Source organism: Pan troglodytes, chromosome 10, assembly GCF_028858775.2.
Source record: "Pan troglodytes isolate AG18354 chromosome 10, NHGRI_mPanTro3-v2.0_pri, whole genome shotgun sequence".
NCBI classification, from domain to species: domain Eukaryota; kingdom Metazoa; phylum Chordata; class Mammalia; order Primates; family Hominidae; genus Pan; species Pan troglodytes.
This window is the reverse complement of record NC_072408.2, coordinates 116,896,504-116,920,027: the sequence shown is the minus strand read 5'-3', so window position 1 is coordinate 116,920,027 and position 23,524 is coordinate 116,896,504. Positions and strand designations below refer to the sequence as shown.

The window sequence follows — 23,524 nt, the reverse complement described above, 5'->3', positions numbered from 1 at the left end:
TGCGGGTCTCAGAAAGTTTTGGCTGGACTGATGAGGGCTTCCTGAACAAAGTCACTGGTAGGATGAATCTCAGGTCAGCAGCAGTGGGGCTGTGCTACCACCCCCGCTGTGCTGTCATTGGCTAGGAGCTTTCTGAGGAAATATGGCCTTGGCGTGAACTTGGTGGATCCAGAGGAATGGGAATGAAGACTGTGAGTCAACTGTGCTCTCCGTGCAGACTCTCTCTTTTTTAAGACAAGGTCTCACTCTGTCACTCAGGCTGGAATGCAGTGACATGATCACAGCTCACTGCAGCCTCAACCTCCTGGGTTCAAGTGATTCTCATGCCTCAGCCTCCTGAGTAGCTGGGACCACAGACGCATGCCACCACGCCTGGCTAATTTTTGTATTTTTTAGTAGAGCCAGGGTTTCATCATGTTGGCCAGGCTGGTCTCGATCTCCTGACCTTAAGTGATCCTCAAGTGATTTCAGCCTCCCAAAGTGCTGGGATTATAGTCATGAGCCACTACACCCGGCCGTGCAGACTCTCTAGAGGGAGATGCAAGCAGTGCACTACATGGCTGCTACATCATCAAAGTGGTGCCCATTGGTTACATTCACCTTAAGGCAAGGAGACTAAAAAGTGGTGCACTTTTTAGGAGACTACCAGTGGTGCAGTGGGGAACAAAGCCAGGTTGGCCTTCTTTAAGCAAAAGTGTTCATTTTCCTTGCATTGTCTTGAGCTTCTTAGTGATCTTCAAAGTCAGCTCTGACTTGAGTTCCATCAGTGAGAAAGTAAAGAGCACAGACTTGAAGGGCTACCGGTTAGCTGGTGTCTCGGCCTTGGTTTCGCCATTTGCATGATGGAGTTAACCTGCCCTAACTCACAGGGTTGATGTGAGGATTTAATGTATAGGAAAGTTTATGGAATTGCTACACATTTGTTTTCAGAAGAGGATGTGAACCCTCTGCCTTGTTTCTTGTTTTTTGTAAGGACATCTCCCTGCCAGCAACCCTCTCATTCTCCCAAGATCCATCTCTGCACCTACACAGGGGACCACAAACTAGCTAAATTAGATAGATAAGCTGTACTTTGCTCATAGAGTATTTTTAAAAAGAACCAACGTTTAAAATCGAGGCATTTTTGGGAGGCCAAGGCAGGCAGATCACCTGAGGTCAGGAGTTCAAGATCAGCCTGGCCAACATGGTGAAACCCTGTCTCTGGCCAGGCGCAGTGGTTCACGCCTGTAATCCCAGCACTTTGGGAGGCCAGGGTGGGTGGATCACCTGAGGTCAGGAGTTCGAGACCAGCCTGAACAATATGGTAAAACTTCATCTCTTCTAAAATTATAAAAATTAGCAGGGCATGGTGGTATGTGCCTGTAGTCCCAGCTACTTGGGTGGCTGAGGCAGGAAAATCACTTGAACCTGGGAGGTGGAGGTTGCAGTGAGCCGAGATTGTGCCATTGCATTCTAGCCTGGGCGACAGAGAGAGACTCTATCTCAAAAAATAATAATAAAATAAAATAAATAAAATTGAGGCATTTTACATAAAAATCTGGATTTCCAGGCTGCCTTGAAAAATTACTTTTTCCACTTTCTGGTTTGAGACCCTGTGGTAGACTCACAGCCTAGTGTGGACTCGTGGTGGGGTTCAGGAGATTTCCGTGCTTCTCAAACTCTGAACTCCGTATTGCTTGGCGTCCCACGGGAGTTGAATGAGGGGCTGGGACCAGTGTAGATTCCAGTGGGTAGAGGAGCAAAAGCTCTGCCACTGTGTAGGAAGGGTCGGGAAGGGCCAGCCTAACTGCTTAATAAATCAGAGTGGATGGGGGAGGAAACTGGCAGTCTGGAGGTCTGGCTTCTGGGTTCAGATCTTTAGGCTTCATTTCTGAATTTGTGAAATGAACGCAGCTGGACATAGATCTAAAGATGTCTGTGATTGCAAATTTCTGTGAACTGATGAAAGGAATGCAGATTTCAGTAACAACAGTTTTGATATGCAATGTAAAAATTGCAGTACCCTGAGAAATGTTGAGAACTTTTGATTTGGTAATACTACTTCTAAGAATAAACCTGAGGAAGTAATATTTAAATTATATACATCTGTGATCTCCAAGCTCACTGCAGCAATTACAGAAAAAATTCTCCAAGAACCATGATGGCAAAAGCTAAGAAAATGGCTAAATAAACACAGTTAACTTCATGAAAAGAATATTTTAAAACTATATTTATGTTAATAAGGGAGCCATATTCCTTTATTATATTATTGTGTTAAGTCAAAAAAATGTTAAATCTGGCCAGGTGTGGTAGCTCACACCTGTAATCCTTGTACTTTGGGAGGCCAAGGCGGGCAGATCACTTGAGGTCAGGAGTTTGAGCCCAGACTGGCCAATATGGTGAAACCCCGTCTCTACCAAAAACACAAAAAAATTAGCCAGGTGTGGTGGCGTGTGCCTGTGGTCCCAGCTACTTGGGAGGCTGAGGCAGGAGAATCGCTTGAACCCAGGAGGCAGAGGTTGCAGTGAGGTGAGATCATGGCACTGCACTCCAGCCTGGGCAACAGAGGAAGATTCTGCCTCAAAAAGAAAAAAAAAAAAGGAAAATTTTAAGAAAATACTCAAACATTAAAAGATATTTCCCACTTTTCTATTAAAAAAAGAAAGAAAAGAAAAATTAGCAAATCTGGCCATACTGTGTGGCATAGATTGGCTGGAGCTGAGGAAGCCTGCTTGCTTACAATGGGACATGCACTGTCCAGTCTGCCACAGTCCCCACCACTCCCTATTGTCTCTGATCCTAAAGCCAGTGTCAGTTGATGGTGATCATCACGTTTGTGCTGCCATTTTTCTTACAGTAATATTCCTTTGTCTCACAAATGTATCAAAGAGAAAAGGAAAGAGTAGACCAGAAAGGCCCCTGATCTTCCTTATACCTGCCACCACTTCACGGGCTTCCATCACCACCTGGTTGCTACAGCATCTGAGTTTACCTTGGAGCCCGCCATCCTTTTAAGCTCGTCTGAAACCTCTTTCCTAAAATTATCCCTGCCATTTATAAGAACTCCTTGCATTTATATTTCCCTTCACGTTCACAAAGCACTGCCAGCCACAGGAGGTCATTCAATTCTTCCAGCCACCCAAGAGGAACGTATTATTTCCTTCATTCTAGAGAATTGAATCTGGAAGATGAAGTGATTTTACCCAAGGACACAGCTGGTTAATGTCAGAGCAAAGTCCTTCTTGCCTCTGAGTCCATTTTTTCCATTACTCTAGGAAACAGTACGTCTGAACTTTCAGTTGCAAAAGACAGAAAGTTAACTGAAACTGGCTTAAGCCAAAAAAGGCAATTGATTCGATTACGTAACTGGAAATCCGTAGAAGCCATGGACTTCAATACAACTGGCTGGAGAAGCTCCAAGGTTTCCCTCAGGGTGGTCACACTTCCTCCATCTCTCAGCTATTCCCTTTACCGTGTTGGCTTTATTTCCCAGTATCCTCTCTCTGCTCCTGATAGAAAAGCAGCCACCAGCAGCTCCAGGCTTCATCCTTATAGCTCCAAATCCAAGGGAGAGAGAGCTTCCCTTTCTAGGCAGGCCCCACAGATGGAACAGAGTCTCCTTGGTCTTGATTGGCCTGATCTAGTCATGTGCCCAGCTGTGAGCCAATCACTGGTGGGAGGGATTGACCAGAGTTGGGTCATGTGACCACCCGGAACCGAGGGGTAGGGTTAGCTGCACCCAAGCAGGAGCTGAGGGCTGATGGTGGGGAAGGAATGACTCCTCCAAAGGAAAGCCAGGTGCTCTTCTCAGAAGTGGGGAATGAGGCCGGAACGGTACCTCACGCCTTTAATCCCAGCACTTTCGGAGGCCGAAGTGGGCGGGTCACCTGAGGTCAGGAGTTCAAGACCAGCCTGGCCAATATGGTGAAACCCCGTCTCTACTAAAAATTCAAAAATTAGCCGGGCCTGGTGGCGCGCGCCTTCCCAGCTACTCGGGAGGCTGAGGCACGAGAATCACTTGAACCCCGGAGGTGGAGGTTGCAGTAAAACGAGATCTCACCACTGCACTCAAGCCTGGGTGACAGAGCGAGACTCCATCTTAAAAAAAAAAAAAAAGAAAAAGGAAAAAAAAGAAGTGAGGAATGAATGCTGAATAAGTCAAAGAACCAGATATCTACAATACCTGCAATCTTCCTGGTGCAGGCCCTTCTGCTCTGTGGAAGCCATCCTTATTCCCTCTTTCTCCATTCAGGTTGCCCAAGTCAAGTCTCCCACATCTAACTGCTCTGAACTCCAGTGAACTTGTTCTTCTGGGTACTCTCAGTGCAGTGAGAATCTGAACCGCACACACCAGCACTCAGCTCTATAGCTGTGGACTGAATGAAACAATGAGGAGATAATTTGTGTGAATTGCGATAATTAGAAAACAGTACCAAATTTGAAAGGAAACAAAATGTTAGTGTGGCTCTCTCTGAGTTGTAGGAGTATGAGCGATTCTGGCTTTGTTTCCGTATTCCTTTCTGTATTTTCTACCATGAAGAAACACTATAAACGATAATAGCAAAAAGGAAGTAATGCCAGTCTGGCTTAAACAGCTGGCCTATAAGCAATGTGAGGGCAAGGGCCAAGTGTTGATTCTGTGCTATTCCTAACTCCCAGCAGCAGGGCACACAGTGTCAGAGCTCCTTAGAGCCTGCTGGGAGCTAAATTCACAGCATCAGGGCTTCAGAGACTTTTGGTCCCCTTCCCAAAAGCCAGCCCCCGCCAAGTTCTTCTTTCAGATTCTCTGAACCTCAATTTTGTGTGGTGTCCTCCCTCCTCCTTGTAGTTATGTGCTTCATGGAGGGCAGATACCAGCCCCAAGCCCTGCAGTAGAGAAAGAATCCTCTAGTGAATCGGTCTATGCCAGGGTTTCTCACCTTCAACACTGCTGACATTTTAGGCCAGGTAAGGCCAGGCGCAGTGGCTCACGCAAGGATTCCCAGCACTTTGGAAGGCCAAGGTAAAAGGATTGCTTGAAGCCAGGAGTTCGAGACCAGCCTGGGCAACATAGCGAGACCCCTGTCTCACAAAAAATCTAATCTCATCAAATTTTCGGCTTCCACTGGGCCTCGTTCATTTCTCAAGCTCTGTTTACAAATATGTCATCTCTGGTTTTATAAGACAGTGACAGTAATAAAGACAGCTACCCCCAAAACACAATTTTAAATAGGATATTGGTTCAACAACTTTATAAAAGGAAAGACTGGGGAGATTCAAGGAGAAGGAAGAGGAGAAATACTACAGAGGAATCCACTTAAGTGAAAATCTGATGTAGGGACAGCCAAGTAGTAGCAATATTTCAAATCACAGTTTACGTGGTAGTCTATACCTAAGAAGAGAAAGAAAAACTCTTTTTTAAAAGGCCAAATAATTCTTTGCTGTGGGGCTGTCCTGCATCGTAAGATTTTAGCAGCATCCCTGGCCTCTACTCAGTAGGTGCTAGTAGTATCCTGCCCTCAGTTGTGGCAATCAAAAATGTGAGCAGACAGTACCAAATGTCCCCTCCAGGATAAAATCACCGCTGGTTGAGATCCAGAGGCCTAAGCCTTCATGTCAATCTCATTCCCTGGCTAGTGATTGGTTTAGGCAGGGCCACGTGATCCATTTCTGGCCAATGAGATGTGAGAGCAAATCAGCTGGGGTGGGTAGTTCCTTTTATAAAGAGACACAGGGAAGAGGCCTTTTATCTTCCTTTGGGTGTTGCCCCCTTGTGGCTGCCATGCTTGGGAATGCAGTTGCCATCTTGTATCCATGAGGGGGACTCACACTAAAGGGCACTTTTGCCCATCGTGATGAAGGTGAAAAAATGGAGAGAAGCTGCTGCTGTTGTTTAGTAGCTACCTTTGCTACCTTGCAGTTTACTTGTTAGGTGAGGTGGAAATTTTCCTAATGTTTACGTGTTTAAGCTAATTTGAGTTGCACTTTTCTGTTACGGCATCTTATCCAACCCAGGAGTCTGTTGATGACATAGCACACACAAACAGATCAAAACAACAAACAAGGCCGAGCGCGGTGGCTCACACCTGTAATCCCAGTACTTTGGGAGGCCGCGGTGGGAAGATCACCTGAGGTCAGGAGTTCCAGACCAGCCTGGCCAATATGGTGAAACCCCTGTCTCTACTAAAAATACAAAAATTAGCCAGGCATGGTGGCGGGCGCCTGTAATCCCAGCTACTCGGGAGGCTGAGGCAGGAGAATCTCTTGAACCTGGGAGGCGGAGGTTGCAGTGAGCTGAGATCGTGCCACTGCACTCTAGCCTGGGTGACACGAGCAAAATTCTGTCTAAAAAAAAAAAATTTATGGTAGTGCACGCCTGTAGTCCAGCTACTCGGGAGGCTGAGGCAGAAGAATCACTTGAATCTGGGAGGTGGAGGTTTCAGTGAGCTGAGATCGTGCCACTGCACTCCAGCCTGGGCGACAGAGCGAGACTCCATCTCAAAACAAAAACAAAAACTATAACAACAAACAAACAACAACATCAAAAGACCATCAAAACCAGTGATTGGATGTTTGGGGTGTGGATATCAGAATCTGGAGTTGGGGACAGGTGTGTCATTTGATAGTCCTTTTTGAGAACCACTGTCTATGTAAAGCTATTCCAGTTTCCTATGGGATTGCTAATAATGGTGTGGCTGCTGAGACAGGGAAAGGGGCTTAATTCCGTTTCCAAAACAAGGAGCAATATTTGGATGAGAACTCACTCACTACATTTCATCACATAAAAACTGCAGAACGCCAGGTTCTGTTGTTGTTAAGCTAGTATTTCTGGGAGTCAATCAGTCTGTAAGATGGAGCTGATTGTGAATATGCTAGTGCCGGGTGCAGTGGCTCACTGCTGTAAATCCCAGTTACTTGGGAGGCCAAGGTGGGAGGATCACTTGAAGCCAGGAGTTTGAGGCCAGCCTGGGCAACATAGTGAGACCCTGTTGCTAAAATAAATAAATAAAACCTGAAGAGGAGGGGCTTGGTGGCTCACGCCTGTAATCCCAGCATTTTGGAAGGCTGAGGCAGGTGTATCAACTGATGTCAGGAGTTTGAGACCAGCCTGGCCAACATGGTGAAACCTTGTCTCTACTAAAAATACAAAAATTAGCCAGGCGTGGTGGCTCTTGCCTGTAGTCCCACCTACTCGGGAGGCTGAGGCATGAGAATCGCTTGAACCCAGGAGGTGGAGGTTGCACTGAGCCGAGATTGCGCCACTGCACTCCAGCCTAGGTGTCAGAGCAAGACTCTGTCTCAAAACAAACAAACAATCAAACAAACAAAAAAACACCTGGAGAAAAAAAAGAACAAGAAAATGCTAAGCCAAATGACATAACCTCTAGAGGCCACTGTTTGCTCACCTGTAAACTGGAGGAGAATAAGATGAGAATTCTGATATTGAGGATCAGAAAGTGCTTCATGAACCATAAAGCAGGTAATGGATTATCGATGCCATGCAGCCCAGACATACAGCAATGTGTTCATACCATTCTGATAGTCTAAATTTAGGATGTGGTGTGACCAAAATTACCGGTTGAGTTTCTTGTGCTTCTGAGGCTCTACTTCCTCATCTGTGCACTGTGGCAAGACCTTGTTCTGACTATGCGCTGAGGATAAAATAAGGCTCTTTGAAAAAGAGTGACACAGACCACTAACTAATTATTTAAATGTTCTTGTCCAAGGCCAGACAAAAGCAACGCAGATCCATAGAGAATGTTGGTGCATCACTGCCCTCTGCTGGTCAGTAGCAGTACCACCATGGTTTCAGGGAGGAAAGGGTCTTTACAAAGGGATTCCTGGAAAACTGAGGCACAGAGAGGGGAAGAGATTTGCTCAAGGGCTCAGAGTTAGCTTTGGACAAAGTGAAGTCCAAATTTGAGATTCCTGATCCCTAGCTCTTTCTAGAGGGAGAAAAATAAGGCTGGAAACTCGTTGATTTTGATTTCACTCTCACTAGGCTCTGCACAGCATTTCTTTCTTTTCTTTTCTTTTCTTTTCTTTTTTTTTTTTTTTTGAGACAGAGTCTTGCTCTGTTGCCCAGGCTGGCGTGCAGTGGCATGATCTCGGCGCACTGCAACCTCTGCCTCCCAGGTTCAAGCAATTCTCCTGCCTCAGCCTCCCGAGTAGCTGGGATTACAGGCGTCCGCCACCATGCCTGGCTAATTTTTGTATTTTTAGTAGAGATGGGGTTTCACCATATTGGCCAGGCTGGAATTGAACTCCTGACCTTGTGATTTGCCCGCCTCAGCCTCCCAAAGTGTTGGGATTACAAGTGTGAGCCACTGTGCCCAGCTCTGCATGGCGTTTCTAAATAGCCTGATTGGAATTTCTCTCTCCTGGTCTTCCTTTGCCACCCAAACTGCTCGGGTTTCTTGTCCTTTTTTTTTTTTTTTTTTTTTTTTTTGAGACAGAGTCTTGCTGTGTCGCCCAGGCTGGAGTGCAGTGGCGTGATATCAGCTCACTGCAACCTCTGCCTCCTGGGTTCAAGTTATTCTGCCTCAGCCTCCAGAGTAGCTGGGATTACAGGCGTGTGCCACCATGCCTGGTTAATTTTTGTATTTTTAGTAGAGACGGGTTTTTGCCATGTTGGCCAGGCTGGTCTCGAACTCCTGACCTCAAGTGATCCACCCGCCTCGGCCTCCCAAAGTGCTGGAATTACTGGCATGAGCCACTGTGCCTGGCCTTTTGTCCTTTTTTTCATAGCTGGATAACTACCTGCGGCCCCATAAGGCCCAAAGTCCTCTTGGGTGCTAGGTGCTTTACGAAAATTATCTTGGATTCTTACAACTACTTTGTAAGTTAGGCCAGGAAACTAAAGCTCAGACAGGTTAAGACACTTGCCGGAGGTCCAACAGCCAATAAAGCACAGAAGCTGGGATCTGAGCACTCACTGGAGACGCCCCCCAAGGCCCACAATCTATTCGCCACCAAAAAACAAAACAAAGCAAAACACTGTGGTAATTTGTGTTGAAGATGATCTATTTAAAATAATCTTGTGTTTTTTGATTGCCCCGAATCGTATTTGCTGGGCAGACACACGATGAAGCCATAGTGGAGGGAAGACTTTTTTTTTTGAGATGGAGTTTCACCCTTGTTGCCCAGGCTGGAGTGCAATGGCATGATCTCGGCTCACTGCAACCTCCGCCTCCCGGGTTCAAGCGATTCTCCTGCCTCAGCCTCCCTGAATAGCTGGGATTACAGGCATGCGCCACCACCCCGGCTAATTTTGTATTTTTAGTAGAGACGGGGTTTCTCCATGTTGGTCAGGCTGGTCTTGAACTTCTGACCTCAGATGATCCACCCGCCTCGGCCTCCCAAAGTGCTGGGATTACAGTCGTGAGCCACGGTGTCTGACCAGGAATACTTTTTTTTTGAGCACCTGTCACGTGCTGGTGATACTCACTTGCGTTATCTCTGTTAATTCTCCTATTGACACAATATGATCTTGAATCCTGTCCACAATATTGAGGCACAGATGAAGAAATGAGTTCAAAGAGGTTAAGACATTTGCCCAAGGTCATTCGGTGAAAGCTGGGATTCAGACTCTAATCTCCCTGCTTGATGTTAGAATCTAAGTAATTATGCTTTTTTTTTTTTTTTTTTTTTTTTTTTTTGAGATGGAGTTTCTCTCTCGTTGCCCAGGCTGGAGTGCAATGGTGCAATCTCGGCTCACTTGAACCTCTTCTGTCTCAGCCTCCTGAGTAGCTGGGGTTACAGGTGCCCGCCACTACACCTGGCTAATTTTTTGCATTTTTAGTAGAGATGGGGTTTCACCGTGTTGGCCAGGCTGGTTAAATTATGCTTTTAAAAACATAGATAGGGGAAAACATAGGGAGGCAGTCAGGATGGACCACAGGCTTCCCCACCATGAAACCCTTTAGACTCTCTCACAGAAATGAGGGGAACTGAGCCAAGTGCAGTAGCTCATGCCTGTAATCCCAACTTGGGAGGCTGAGGCAGGAGGATCGCTTGAGCACATGAGTTCAAGGCTGCAGTGAGCCATGATTGTGCCACTGCATTCCAGCCTGGGCAACAGAGTGAGACTCTAACTCAAAAGAAAAGAAAAGAAAGAGGAAAGGAAGAGGAAAGGGAGGGGAGAGGAGCAGGGGAGGGAATGGGAGGGGAGAAGCGAAGCAAAGCTGGGCGCAGTGGCTCAGGCCTGTAATCCCAGCACTTTGGGAGGTTGAGGCGGGCATATCACCTGAGGCCGGGAGTTCGAGACCAGCCTGACCAACATGGAGAAACCCAGTCTCTACTGAAAATACAAAATTAGCCAGGCATCGTGGCACATGCCTGTAATCCCAGCTACTCGGGAGGTTGAGGCAGCACAATCGCTTGAACCCAGGAGGTGGAGGTAGTGGTGAGCCGAGATCGCACCATTGCACTCCAGTCTGGGTAACAAGAACGAAACTCTGTCTGAAAAAAAGAAAAGAGGGGCCAGACATGGTGGCTGATGCCTGTAATCCTAGCACTTTGGGAGGCCAAGGCAGGCACATCACTTGACCCTAAGAGTTTGAGACCAGCCTAGGAAACATGGTGAAACTTGTCTCTACAAAAAATACAAAAATTAGCTGGGCATGGTGGCAGATGCCCTGTAGTCCCAGCTACTTGACAGGCTGAAGTGGCAGGATCACTGAGCCTGGGGAGTCGAGGCTGCAGTGAGCTATGATCACCCCTCAGGACTGGAAGTCCTCCTAGTCTGGGTTCAAACCCTACATTTGTGAACACTACTGTGTGCCAGGCCCTGGCAAAGCATATGTCTTTTAATTCTCCTGACAACACTGTGAGATTGGTACAGTTATTATCACCATTTTACAGGTGAGCAAACTGAAGCTCTGAGACATTCATTAAGTATCTTGCTTAAGAGCAAGAGCAGTGGGCGAGCCCAGGTGTTGATAATTTGCCACCATTTGATGGGATGCTTCATTCCTCCCCATTTGCAGACAGGAAAACAGAGTTACAGACAAATGAAAGTGATTTGCCTCAGGATCTTTGTATTTGCTGTCCTCTCTGCCTGGAATGCTCTTCCCAGTTATCTCCTTGGCTCACCCTCTCACCTTCTTAAGGTCTTCACTTAAAAGTCATCATCTTAGGGAGATCTTTTCTGATCAACCTATTTAAAAGTTTAGGCTGGGCATCATGGCTCACAACTATTAATCCTAGCACTTTGGGAGGCTGAGGCAGGAAGAACACTTGAGACCAGGAGTTTGAGACCAGCCTGGGCAACATGATAAAACCTGGGCTCTATAGAAAATACAAAAATTAGCCTGGTGTGGTGGTACATGCTTGTGGTCCCAGTTACACAAGAGACTGAGGTGGGAGGATTGCTTGAGCCAAGGAGGTTGAGGCTGCAGTGAGCCATGATTGTGCCACTGCACTCCAGCCTGGGTGATAGAGTGAGACCTTGTCTCAAAAAATAAATAAATAAGGCCGGGCACAGTGGCTCAAGCCTGTAATTTGGGAGCACTTTGGGAGGCCAAGGTGGGTGGATCACCTGAAGTCAGGAGTTCGAGACCAGCCTGGCCAACATGGTGAAACCCTGTCTCTACTAAAAGTACAAAAATTAGCCAGCTGTGGTGGCAGGCGCCTGTAATCCCAGCTACTCAGGAGGCTGAGGCAGGAGAATCACTTGAACCCGGGAGGTGGAGGTTACAGTTAGCCGAGATCGCGCCACTGCACTCCAGCCTGGGCGACAAGAGTGAGACTCTGTTTCAAAAATAATAAATAAATAAATAAATAAATAAAACCCCATGCTTCTAACTCAATGACAAAAAGACAACCCAAGTCACACGTGAGCAAAGGACTTGAATAGACATTTATCTAAGAAGATATACACATGGCCAATGACCACATGAAAAGATGCTTACCACATAATAATTTGTATTAGGGAAACGCCAACCAAAACCACATGACATACGACTTCATTTCACTAGGTCGATTATTAGTTTTAAAATAGAGGCCAGACGCGGTGGCTCACGCCTGTAATCCCAGCACTTTGGGAGGCCAAGGTGGGCAGATCACCTGAGGTCAGGAGTTCAAGACAGCCTGGCCAACATGGCGAAACCTGGTCTCTACTAAAAATACAAAAAGTAGCTGGGCGTGTTGGCAGGTCCCTGTAATCCCAGCTACTCAGGAGACACGATAATCACTTGAATCCGGGAGGTGGAGGTTGCAGTGAGCTGAGATCGCACCACTGCACTCCAGCCTGGGTGACAGAGCGAGACTCTCTCTCAAAAATAACAAGTATTGGTGAGAAGATAAAGACATTGGAGCCTTTGTATATCACTGATAGGAATGTAAAATGATGCTGCTGCTGTAGAAAACAGTTTGGCCATCCCTCAAAAAGTTAAACATAGAATTACCATATGACACAGCAGTTCCACTCTTAGGTTTTTACCCAAAAGAATTGGAAACAGGGATTCAAACACAAGCTTTTTTATTTTTATTTTTTAATTTTTAGTAGAGATGGAGTTTCACTGTGTTGGCCAGGCTAGTCTCGAACTCCTGACCTCAAGTGATCCATCCATCTCAGCCTCCCAAAGTGCTGGGACTACAGGCATGAGCCACTGCACCCAGCCTCAAACAGATACTTGTAACCTGAATGTTCATAGTAGCACTATTCACAATAGCCAAAGATGGAAACAACTCAGATGTCCCTAAACAGATGAATGAATTAACAAAATGTGGTCTATCCATGCAATTCAATTTTGTTCAGCCATAAAAAGGAATGAAAGGCACATGCTACAACATGAATGAATCTTGAAAACAAGGTGAGCTTCTTGTGAAAGGAGCTAGTGACAGAAGGCCACATAGTGTATGATGCCATTTATGTGAAATATCCAAAAACAGACAAATCCATACAGAGAAAGAAAACTGGTGGTTACCAGGGGCTGGAGGAAGGGGGAATGGAGAGGGACTCCTTAATGGGTATGGGGTTTCCTTCTGGGACGATGAGAATGTTCTGGAACTAGACAGAGATAGTGGTTGCACAACATTGTGAATGAACTAAATGCCACTAAATTGTTCACTTAAAAAAAAAATAGAGGCCAGGCACGGTGGCGCACATCTGTAATCCCAACACTTTGGGAGGCCGAGGCAGGTGGATCACCTGAGGTCAGGAGTTGGAGACCAGCCTGGACTTGAACTCTGGTGAAACTCTGTCTCTACTAAAAAAATACAAAAATTAGCCGAGTGTGGTGGCTCATGCCTGTAGTCCCAGCTACTCGGGAGGCTGAGGCACGAGAATCACTTGAATCCAGGAGGTAAAGGTTGCAGTGAGCTGAGATCACGCCTGTACTCCAGCCTGGGTAACAGAGTGAGACTTGGTCTCAAAACAAACAGACAAACAAACAGTAACAAAAATAGAGATGGTGTCTTGTCATGTTGCCCAGCTGGTTTCCAACTCGTGGGATCAAGCAATCCTCCCGTCCCAGCCTCCCAAAGTACTGGGATTATAGGCCTGAGCCCCCGCACCAGCAAATTGTTCACTTTTAAATGGTTAATTTCATGTTATGTGAATTTCACCTCAATGGAAAAGCTCAACCCCAAACACGCCTTATCTTCCCTCCCTGCCTGATTTTTCTCCTAGTGTACAGGGCTCCTCATATACAGTATGTCCGACTTATGTGTCCATTGTTCATCCTGCTTCTTTAAAATATAAATTCCAACAGGGTAGGGGTTTTGTCTGTTTTATTAATTCACATATCCCCAAAGAGTCTCTGGTACTCAATAAATATTTGTTGAATAAATGAATTAGATAGGGTGTGGGGATGAAGAAAGTCCCACCACCATCCGCACCCCCATCTCTAATTCTAACCGGCTCCTGTTAATGATGATCCCCAGTCTGGGCTGATTTTCCCCTCCTTTTCCTGAAGAGCAGCATCCACAGGCTCTCGCTCAGCTCAGCCTCTTTATATCCTTCTCTGCTGAGAGTTTGAGATAAAGGGGGCCACAAGAGAAGACAATGAATCCATCACAATGTGTGATGAGCTGTCTGCTCTGTGGCTTCCCACAGCAATTTATCATGACCTGGAACCATAGCTGTGAGGTTGGGTGTTCACCCGCCAGGATCTTGCTCCCCAGCTGCTTCGGAGGGGGATGTTTACAGGAACTTGTCAATAACCATTTACTGAACAGCTGCTCAGATGCAGCCCGGTCCCAGGCACTCAGCCAAACGACAAATGAACTATATAATCATTCATTCATTCGGTGATTCATTCATTCTGTGATTGATTGATTGATTCATTCATTCATTCATGTGGTTGTCAAACATTCACTGAGCACCTACTATGTACCTTGGACTGTGGTACTTGATTTCAAAGATGTCAACGCATTATAGACCAGGATTTCTCAGCCTAGGCACTGTGGACTTTTGTTTTGTTTTGTTTTTTGTTTGTTTTTGTTGTTTTTGAGACAGGGTTTCACTCTATGGCCCAGGCTGGAGTGCAGTACACGATCATGGCTCACTGCAGCCTCAACCTCCTGGGCTGAAGCTATCTTCCCACCTCAGCCTCTCAAGTAGCTGTGACTACAGGCACACACCACCATGCCCGGCTAATTTTTTTGTATTTTCTGTAGAGATAGGGTCTCCCCATATTGCCTAAGCTGGTTTTGAACTCCTGGGCTCAAGCAATCCTCCTGCCTCGGCCTCCTAAAGTGCTGGGATTACAGGTATGAGCCACTATGCCTGTCCCAGCCACTGTGCATACTGGGACCAGACATTTCTTTGTCACGGGGATTGTCCTATATTTTAGCAGCAACTCTGGCTGTAGATGCCAGGAGCACTCCCTCAGTCATGACAACTAAAATGTCTCCAGACATTGCCAAACGTCTTTGGGGCACACAGTCACCCCTAGTTGAGAATCACTGGTCTAGACAAGTATATCTTCCACAAATTATCAGACAGAGAAAAAAACGCATTTATGTTTGCTGTTTCCTCTCTCTCTCTCTCCCTCCCTCCCCCTACTTGCCTACCTATCTAGCTAGTTAAATTGGAAGGCAAGAGCATAATTACAGCTAACATTTGTAAAGGGCACATAGTAAGTGGTCATTTTATCTTGGTTATTCTCACAACAAGTCTACGGAGAAAATACCACTAACGCTCATTTTATATATGAAGAAATCAAGGTTCAGAGATGTTAAGCAAGTTGTCCAGGGTCACATGAAGATTAAGCGGCAGAGATGGGGTTCAAATCCAGGTCCATATGACTCCAGAGCACAGGCTCTGCACCACTGCACCACACATTCCCCGGAACAGAGCCTCACACATCATAGTGATCAATAAACATGTATTGCCTGGATGAATGAACACAAGGATGGGGCAAAGATTCTGAGAAAGGCCTGGAGAAGCATAGGCTGCAATTTGGGGACCTGACGTTCTGGAGGAACATGTATTATCTTAATTATTTCCATCCATCAGTCCATCCATCCATCCATCCATCGATCTATCCACTCATTCACCAAGTATTCCCCAAACATCTGAGTTGTGGCTGGCACCTAGGAGGAATTCTGGTTTCAAGATCTCATAGTCAGCTGGGCATGGTGGCTCATGCCTGTACTCCCAGCACTTTGGGAGGCTGAGGCAGACAGATCACTTGAGGTCAGGAGTTTGAGACCAGCTTGGCCAACATGGTGAAACCCTGTCTCTACAAAAATATAAAAATTAGCCAGGTGTGGTGGCATGCACCTGTAGTCCCAGCTACTTGGGAGGCTGAGGCAGGAGAATCGCTTGAACCCGGAAGGCAGAGGTTGCAGTGACCTGAGATCACACCACTGCATTCCAGCCTAGGCAACAGAGTGAGACTCCGTCTCAAAAAAAAAAAAAAATTTCTCATAGCCAAAGAGGATCCATGAAATGTGCTCAGGAATAATTGCAACATCAGCTACAAAGTGAGAAGCTATGTTATGAAAGGACACATAGATGCTAGGTTAGCCAAGACTTTTGGTCAAAAGTGAAAAAGTGATAGGCATGCCTGCTCCAATTGGTTTAAGCAATAAAGGGAGGTTACCGGTACCTAAATCTAGTCGAGGTTGCAGGTATGGCTTGATCAGGGTGTTCAAATGATGTCATCAGAAATCCCTCCATCATTTCCCTCTGGTTTCCTCTAAGTCAACTTCATTCCCTGCTGGCATGATGGCCACCAAGAGCTTTAGGCACATAACCTGCCAGCTTAGCAACTCCAGCTCAAAGAGCACCACTTTTTCAATGATTTTAGCCAAAATTCCAAGACTCATATTAGACCAACCTGAATCATGTGCCTGCTCTTGAACAAAGCACAGTAGCCAGGAGAAAATATGCTTTGATTGTCTAGGACTGTGTCCTGGACCCACCCCTGGGACTTGTGGATGGGGACAGCTTGACCTAAGCCATATCAACTGAAAACATAGGAAGCATGGTGCTACCAAGAGATGTCTATTCCAGGTATGGTGGAGCCTCAGAGGAGAGCATGACTCTCTTTCAGCTGGTGGATCAGGGAAGGCTGATCCACCCTGTCCACCCTGGTCCAATAAGCCACAGCTATAGATATGAAGGTCTGTTGCGTTCAGGTTGAGCTAGAGGGGGAGGTTGGCCATGGCAGAAAAAAATCTATCCATCTCTGCTACAGTTAAATATTTGAATATTGAATTGTTTGTGGATCTTGTGAAATCAGTGACCTCTGAGGTCATCTAGGGACCCAGCACATTCCCACAGGACATAACCTAGCACCTGGTCAGAGCAATAGTTCATACCTGAGACCCTGAACTTTCAGTCCCTCCCCTAGCCCCCACCAGCCTCTGTCAGTGCCAAGCTGGACAGAACAAACCACATGAGGTTGGTTGGGCCTCTTTCCCCCGGAAAAATGCAGAATGGTCATTTTTTGCCTGTACCTTCCCAGACAAATAAATTCTCTTCTGGGAGCTTTTTCCTGGCTGAGCTATGTTATACGTTTCATAGCCGCCCAGATCCCCTGGGAACCCAGAGTTCCTTCCACGTGTAGGACACGCTAGTCATTCAGCTCCAGGTCAGAGGACTGTTTCATTTGTACTGGTGGCAGGAATTCTTGGTTGTCCTCAATTTGGTTGTCCTGATTTTCGGTGGGGAACATGGTCAACAGAATAAGGACTGCATTTCCCACCTTCTACTGCAGGTAGGTGTGACTGCATGACTAAGCTCCGGCCAATGACCAGCAAGTGGCAGTGATAGATCATGCCCTTCAAGGGAGGAACATGCCCTTTCTTTCTCCTTTCCTTTTTCTTCCAGCCTTCTGTTTAGAATTGAGTTCTGGTGGGAACCACTTAGGACCATGCTGATGAGGGTAACACCATATAGATGGCAGAGCTGGGGCTGGGCGTGGTGGCTCATGTTTGCTTTCCCACCACTCTGGGAGGCCAAGGTGGGAGGATTGCTTGAGCCCAGGAGTTTGAGACCAGCCTGGGCAACATAGGATAACCTCGTCTCTGCAAATAAACTCCTGGCTCAAGCAATCTTCCGACCTCAGCCTCCCAAGTAGCTGGGCTACAAGCACACACTACCATGCCTGGCTAATTTAAAATCTTCTTTATTTTATTTTTTTAGAGATGGGGTCTTGCTGTGCTGCCCAGGCTGGTCTTGAACTCCTGGACTCAAGAGATCCTCCTGCCTTGGCCTCCCAAAAGTGCTGGGATTGCAGGCATGAGCCACTGTGCCTGGCTCATATTCTCAATAGAGAGGTCTCAATTGACCACTGGCCAGCCAATAGTCTGGCTCTCCTGGGCAGATGTTCACCCTGGTACAATAAGCCACAGCTATGGATATGAAGGTCTGTTGATTTCAGGTTGAGCTAGAGGGGGAAGTTGGGCATGGCAGAAAAGCCTATCAATCTCTGCTATAATTAAATATTTGAATATTGGATTACTGAACCTGGGCATAGAGTAGCCACTGTCCTTGTCTTCTAAGAGCTTATATCCTATTACTATTTTATTATTATTAATGACATATCATTGTTAATTAATAGCTTCAGTTCACTAAACATTATTAGGTGCCAGGCATGGTGCTTATGATTAGTCATCTCATTGAATTTCCTTAATGAAAATTAGTCAATCAGAGACCTTTCTTCACAGATCGCAACCTCAGGGATGTTTGGGATTTCAGAGATGTGTTTTGGGGAAAGAAGTATAATTATTCAACTTTCACTTAATCAGAGAAGCTAAGTGGTAGGTGGAGTTGTAAAGGAAGGCAAAGAACTGGGCAGGCAGATGCTAAGTGGGAGACTGTTCCAGGCATAAGAGAAATGGGGGTGGGTATGAAAAAAAGCGAGAGAGTGAGTGAGAGCCAAGGGAAATTTGGTTTGACTGGATAAAAAGGCCAGTGAAAAGAGGGAGTTTTGGTAAGAGCTATGCATGGGCAGGGAGAAGTACACAGATCTTCAATCACAGACTCTACCACCATCCCCTCTCCTCTTCCTGCAGGTGGGCAGAGCCAAGGTGCTGTCCCTACCCCTTCTTCCTGGGGCCTCCAGAGATCCTGAGCTCATCCTCCTGACCTGCCTGTCGGTTCTGGCCCTCATGTCCTGTTTGCTGTACCTACTTTATCCCATGTCACCATCTCCATGCCCCAGCCTGGTGACAATCCCACTTCCTACCCATTCCATTGGCTTCTCCATTTGACTTGGAGCTCCTTCAGCTGGATCGAGACAACTACTCTGATGAATGCCACGTCACTGGGTCAACAGAATGGGCCCAAGTGAGTCAATATCATTGACATGAAGGTGCTGTCAGTTTGGTGGGGGCTGAGGGAATGAGACTGTGTTTTAGCTGTGTTCGTTTGATTGTGAGGAATAGACGGTCACACACTGAGGGCTTAGTATACAGATGCTCAGAGAGAAATACGGAAGACGAGATCTCGTAGAAAACAAGAGGAGATGTCGTAAATGAGTCAGGCTTCCTGGAGTCCAGGACTAGGGAGGAACTCTCTATTGAAGACCACTCTAGGGAATCTTCATGCTGAAGTCCCACATTCAGTTCCTCTCTTCCTTCTCTTGGTCTCTCTGCTTCTGCTTTTTATCTCATGTCCTAAATGTCCAACTATTCAGCATAACTTTACTCTGCTTCCCCTCTCCATGCTCTGTAGCAAAATGCCCTGTTGGAATTAAATTAAAAATTTTTATCTCTGCTTTAGCAAGAGAGATGGTGACTTGCTGATGCAAGGAAGGTATTTCTCCTTCCAAGGGCGATGGATTCAGCTTTTGGGTTAAAAAGGAGATGCTGTCAGGCACAGGTGGTTATCTGGGTAGATTACATAAAAACACACAAGAAATGCTCTTTGTGTTAAAAGAAGAAAAAAGGAAAAACAAAACTTGGCCAGGCACAGTGGCTCACACCTATAATCCCAGAACTTTGGGAGGCCAAGGCGGGCGGATTGCTTAAGGTCAGGAGTTCGAGACCAGCCTGGCCAACATGGCAAAACCCCATCTCTACCAAAAATACAAAAATTAGCCAGGTGTGGTGGCACACTCCTGTAATCCCAGCTACTCAGGAGGCTGAGGCATGAGAATCACTTGAACCTGGGAGGCAGAGGTTGCAGTGAGCCAAGATCACGCCTCTGCACTCCAGCCTGGGCTACAGAACTAGACTCTGTCTCAAAAAAAAAAAACCCAAAAAACCTTGTTTCCTCAAAAACTTAAATATAGAATTACCACAAGACCCAGCAATTCTACTACTGGCTATATCTCCAAAGAATCGAAAGCAGAAACATGAACAGGAATTTGCAGAACCATGTTTATAGCAGCATTATCCCCAGTGAGCCGAGATTGTGCCGCTGCACTCCGGCCTGGGCAAGAGAGCGAGACTCTGTCTCAAAAAATAAAAATAAAAAATAAAAAAAGGAGTCCCAAAGTAGGGTAGCTCCTGAATTAGTTAACTCAATTGTTCGAACCAAGTTCTTACCATCATTCTGCTCTGCCATCCAGAGCATGTCATTTCAGAAAGACCATCTCTTCTCGCATCTGTTTCTTAGGAATGACTCCTTCCTTCTTTCCTTCCTTCCTGCCTTCTTGCCTTCTTTCCTTCCTTTCCTCTGTCCCTCCCTCCTTCCTTCCTTGACAGGATCTCAGTCTGTCAGACAGGCTGGAGTGCAGTGATGTGTTCATAGCTGATTGCAACCTTAGACTCCTGCACTCAAGTGATCCTCCCACCTCAGCCTCCCAAGTAGCTGGGACAACAGGCATGCACCACCACGCCTGGCTAATTTAAAAATTTTTTATAGACAGGTCTCACTATATCAACCCAGATGGATCTCAAACTCCTGAGCTCAAGCAATCCTCCCATCTCAGCCTCCCAAAGTGCTGAGATTACAGGTTTGAGCCAGTAAGCCCGGCCCCTCCGTCTTTCTTTAGAAGCCCCACAACAAATTTCCTCTTGTGTTTCATAGCCATACACTTGTTTTCATACCCATTCCTACACCAGTCACCCACAAGTAGAATGGGACTAACATGATATTCCTGAATTGGGGATGATGTTGTCTTTCTCAAGAGTTTAAAACCTGAATAAAATTGGGGATTCTGTTAACAAGGAAAATAGAATGGTTTGTTTGTTTGTTTGTTTATAGAGGGGGTCTCACTCAGCACTCACTGCAGCCTCCACCTCCTGGGCTCAAATGATCCCCCACCAACTGCCACCCAGCTTCCAGAGTAGCTGGGACCGTAGGCGCATGCCACCATACCTGGCTATTTTTTCTTTTTCTTTTTTTTTTGTTTGAGATAGAGTCTCGCTCTGTCACCCAGGCTAGAGTGCAGTGGTGCAATCTCGACTCACTGCAGGCTCTGCAGTGAATGGGTATGAAAACAAGTGTATGGCTATGAAACACAAGAGGAAATTTGTTGTGGGGCTTCTAAAGAAAGATGTAGGGGCCGGGCCTACTGGCTCAAACCTGTAATCTCAGCACTTTGGGAGGCTGAGATGGGAGGATTGCTTGAGCTCATGAGTTCGAGATCAGCCTGGGCTGATACAGTGAGACCTGTCTAGAACTCCCGGGTTCAAGCGATTCTCCTGCCTCAGCCTCCCGAGTAACTGGAATTACAGGCGTCCACCACCACACCCAACTAATTTTTTGTATTTTTAGTAGGGACAGAGTTTGGCCATGTTGGCCAGGTTGGTCTCAAACTCCTGGCCTCAGGTGATCCACCTACCTCAGCCTCCCAAAGTGCTGGGATTACAGGCATGAGCCACCACGCCCTGCCTCCACCTGGCTATATTTTCTATTTTTTGTAGAGAAAAGGGGTCTCATTATGTTGCCCAGGCTGATCTTGAACTCCTGGGCTCGAGGGATCCTCCTGCCTCCCAAAGTGCTGGGATTTCAGGCATGAGCTCCCATGCCCCACTTAGAATGAATTTTGAATGGGCAATTAAGAGTGTCTGCTACACCCCTGAGACTGACAAGCTCTCGGGATTAATGGACACGTGGGAACGACTGTTTCAAGCGTGCTTCTATTACCAACTAGCAAGTGAGGGGCATGAGTTCCCAAATTCTGGGTCAAAGGTGGCTCACTTACAGATTCTCATTCCAGCCTGTGAGATGGAGTAAAGGAAGAGTGGGGCGTGCTCTTTATTTTTAAGGTCATGACCTCTGCACAAACAGTTCCCTCTACTTCCTGCCCTAAGTAAGCCCTGGCTCTTCCCTGACAGTCCTTGAAGCCCTTACCAGGGAATGGTGGTCCTTCTCCCAACCCCATGGTGTCCTCTGTCCTCCACACCTCTATTACTAGATCCATAGTCCTCCATCTTGAGTAAGTGCTGAGGCTCCTGGCATCTGGCTGTACCACCTTCTGTGCCCTCTCATTGATGATGCCTACTCATCAATCAGTCAACCAACCAATCAACCCTTATTCTCAAAGGGCGTTGGCAACTGGCTTATCCTTCTCACCCCAGTTCCTACTGCCATACTGGTGACTTTAATGACCTAGGACCTGGCCGAACTCCTGGCCCCTCAGCTCCTGTCCCTTCTTATTCCAATGACCTTCACCTCCACTCTGCTTTAGCCACCATCTCCCTGGACCATGTCCTGGACCTTGGTTTCTCCTAGAAAAAATCTTCCTCTGAAGTCTCACATTTCTCTGATCACAGGCTTGCACCTTCTGTTCTTTTGATCATTCCAGCTTAGCAGTTCTTTGAACTACAGAATCCCTTGGCCCTTCCACTTTCTCCCTCTCAGGACCCTCCTTTCTCCAATTCCTTTCCCATCCAGCCTAGATTCCATGATCTTTGCTATATCCAGGCATGGATGTTGTGAACGACTCCCCGACATCCATTCCAACCCAGATGGTTGGTCCAAGCAGGTCATGGTCATTCCCTGTCTTTTGTCAGGAGAGGAACAGGCACGTGACTCACTTCTAGCACTAGAGGGTAGAGTGAGGTGGGACGAAAGGGACTCTGGGAAAGATTTTCCCATGAAAGAGACAAAAGAATTGATTATCTTTCTTTCTGAGGACGAACCCAACAACAAGGGTGGCAGAACAGAGAGACAGAAAGAACCCAGATCCTTGACTATGTTGTCAAGCCACTAAATCAACACACTCTGAAGCTTATCTTGCCCCAGGATATCCTAGTACATGAAATTACCATTTATTTCATATTTAAGCCAGCTTGAGTCAGGCATTCTGCTACTTTCACACAAAAGCACCCTAAATAACATAATTTGCAACTTGTGGCAAAAGCCCAGTCCTGGATCAATGTAAATTTCCTTCCATGCTGTTTATACCTGTTCTGGTTAGACTGGTGGAGAAGACAATAGGTCCTCAGTCCTCCAGAAACCTCAGACGTCTCTCTATCCTCCACCATTAGGAGAGCCTTAGTTTTCCTCATCTATCTCCAGCCTTTGTTTAGGGTTGCAGAAGACCTGGGTTGTTATGTAAAATGGCCAGCTATCTTGACTAGGAAACAGATATTTTTTGAATTTCCCAAGGATAGCATGGGTATTCAGCTTGGGTAGAGAGGAATAGAGGGGAGATCTTGAGGTTTAAATAAACCCAGCATTTATAAGAAGGTAGGGTAGGTATATCCAGATTAAGCTGAGTGAACCAAGTCATTCCCAGTGGCTGAATTGAGTCAGGGTACAAAGAAAAGCTTTGCTGCCCTGTGTTGTGGCCTGGCAGGGGATGCAAGTCCCAGGAAAGGGTGATCTATGGGCAGAGCAACAGAATCAGCCTTTTGCTGCTGTATCTTGGGCCTGGCTAGTTACAGTCCCAGTAACACATGTTGACACCATAACAAACAGTAGACACCAATGATGACATACCTTAAAATTATGTGAACCACTTGGCAAGTCCTGGTGGGTTGCTGGGTGTGGAGGTGGAAGGCCGTTCCTGTTGGTGGGAAGGCCCCAGGTTGCTCCCATAATCTGTCACTTAGACTGCTGGCAATAACAAATTCATGGTCTCTAATTCTTACCACCACCCGGGAATTCCTGTTTTCCCTGTTGGCGCTCTCCTCCCGTTCACCATAGCAACTATTTTGAATCTTCTCGACACTCATCCCACTTCCCACCCTCTTGCCTTTCCTCTCATTCTCA

General features: G+C 46.5%; 1 protein-coding gene across 1 annotated transcript in view; it reads right to left on the bottom strand.

The window, feature by feature from the left end:
* The window catches only part of IFT81 (intraflagellar transport 81), a 133,678-nt gene extending 110,404 nt beyond the window's left edge, over positions 1 to 23,274 (bottom strand). The window contains exon 1 of the mRNA XM_054663518.2: positions 23,252 to 23,274. The gene's annotated coding sequence lies outside the window, so the exon portion shown is untranslated. The remainder of the gene's footprint in view (positions 1 to 23,251) is intronic.
* Between the last annotated feature and the right edge of the window lie 250 nt (positions 23,275 to 23,524).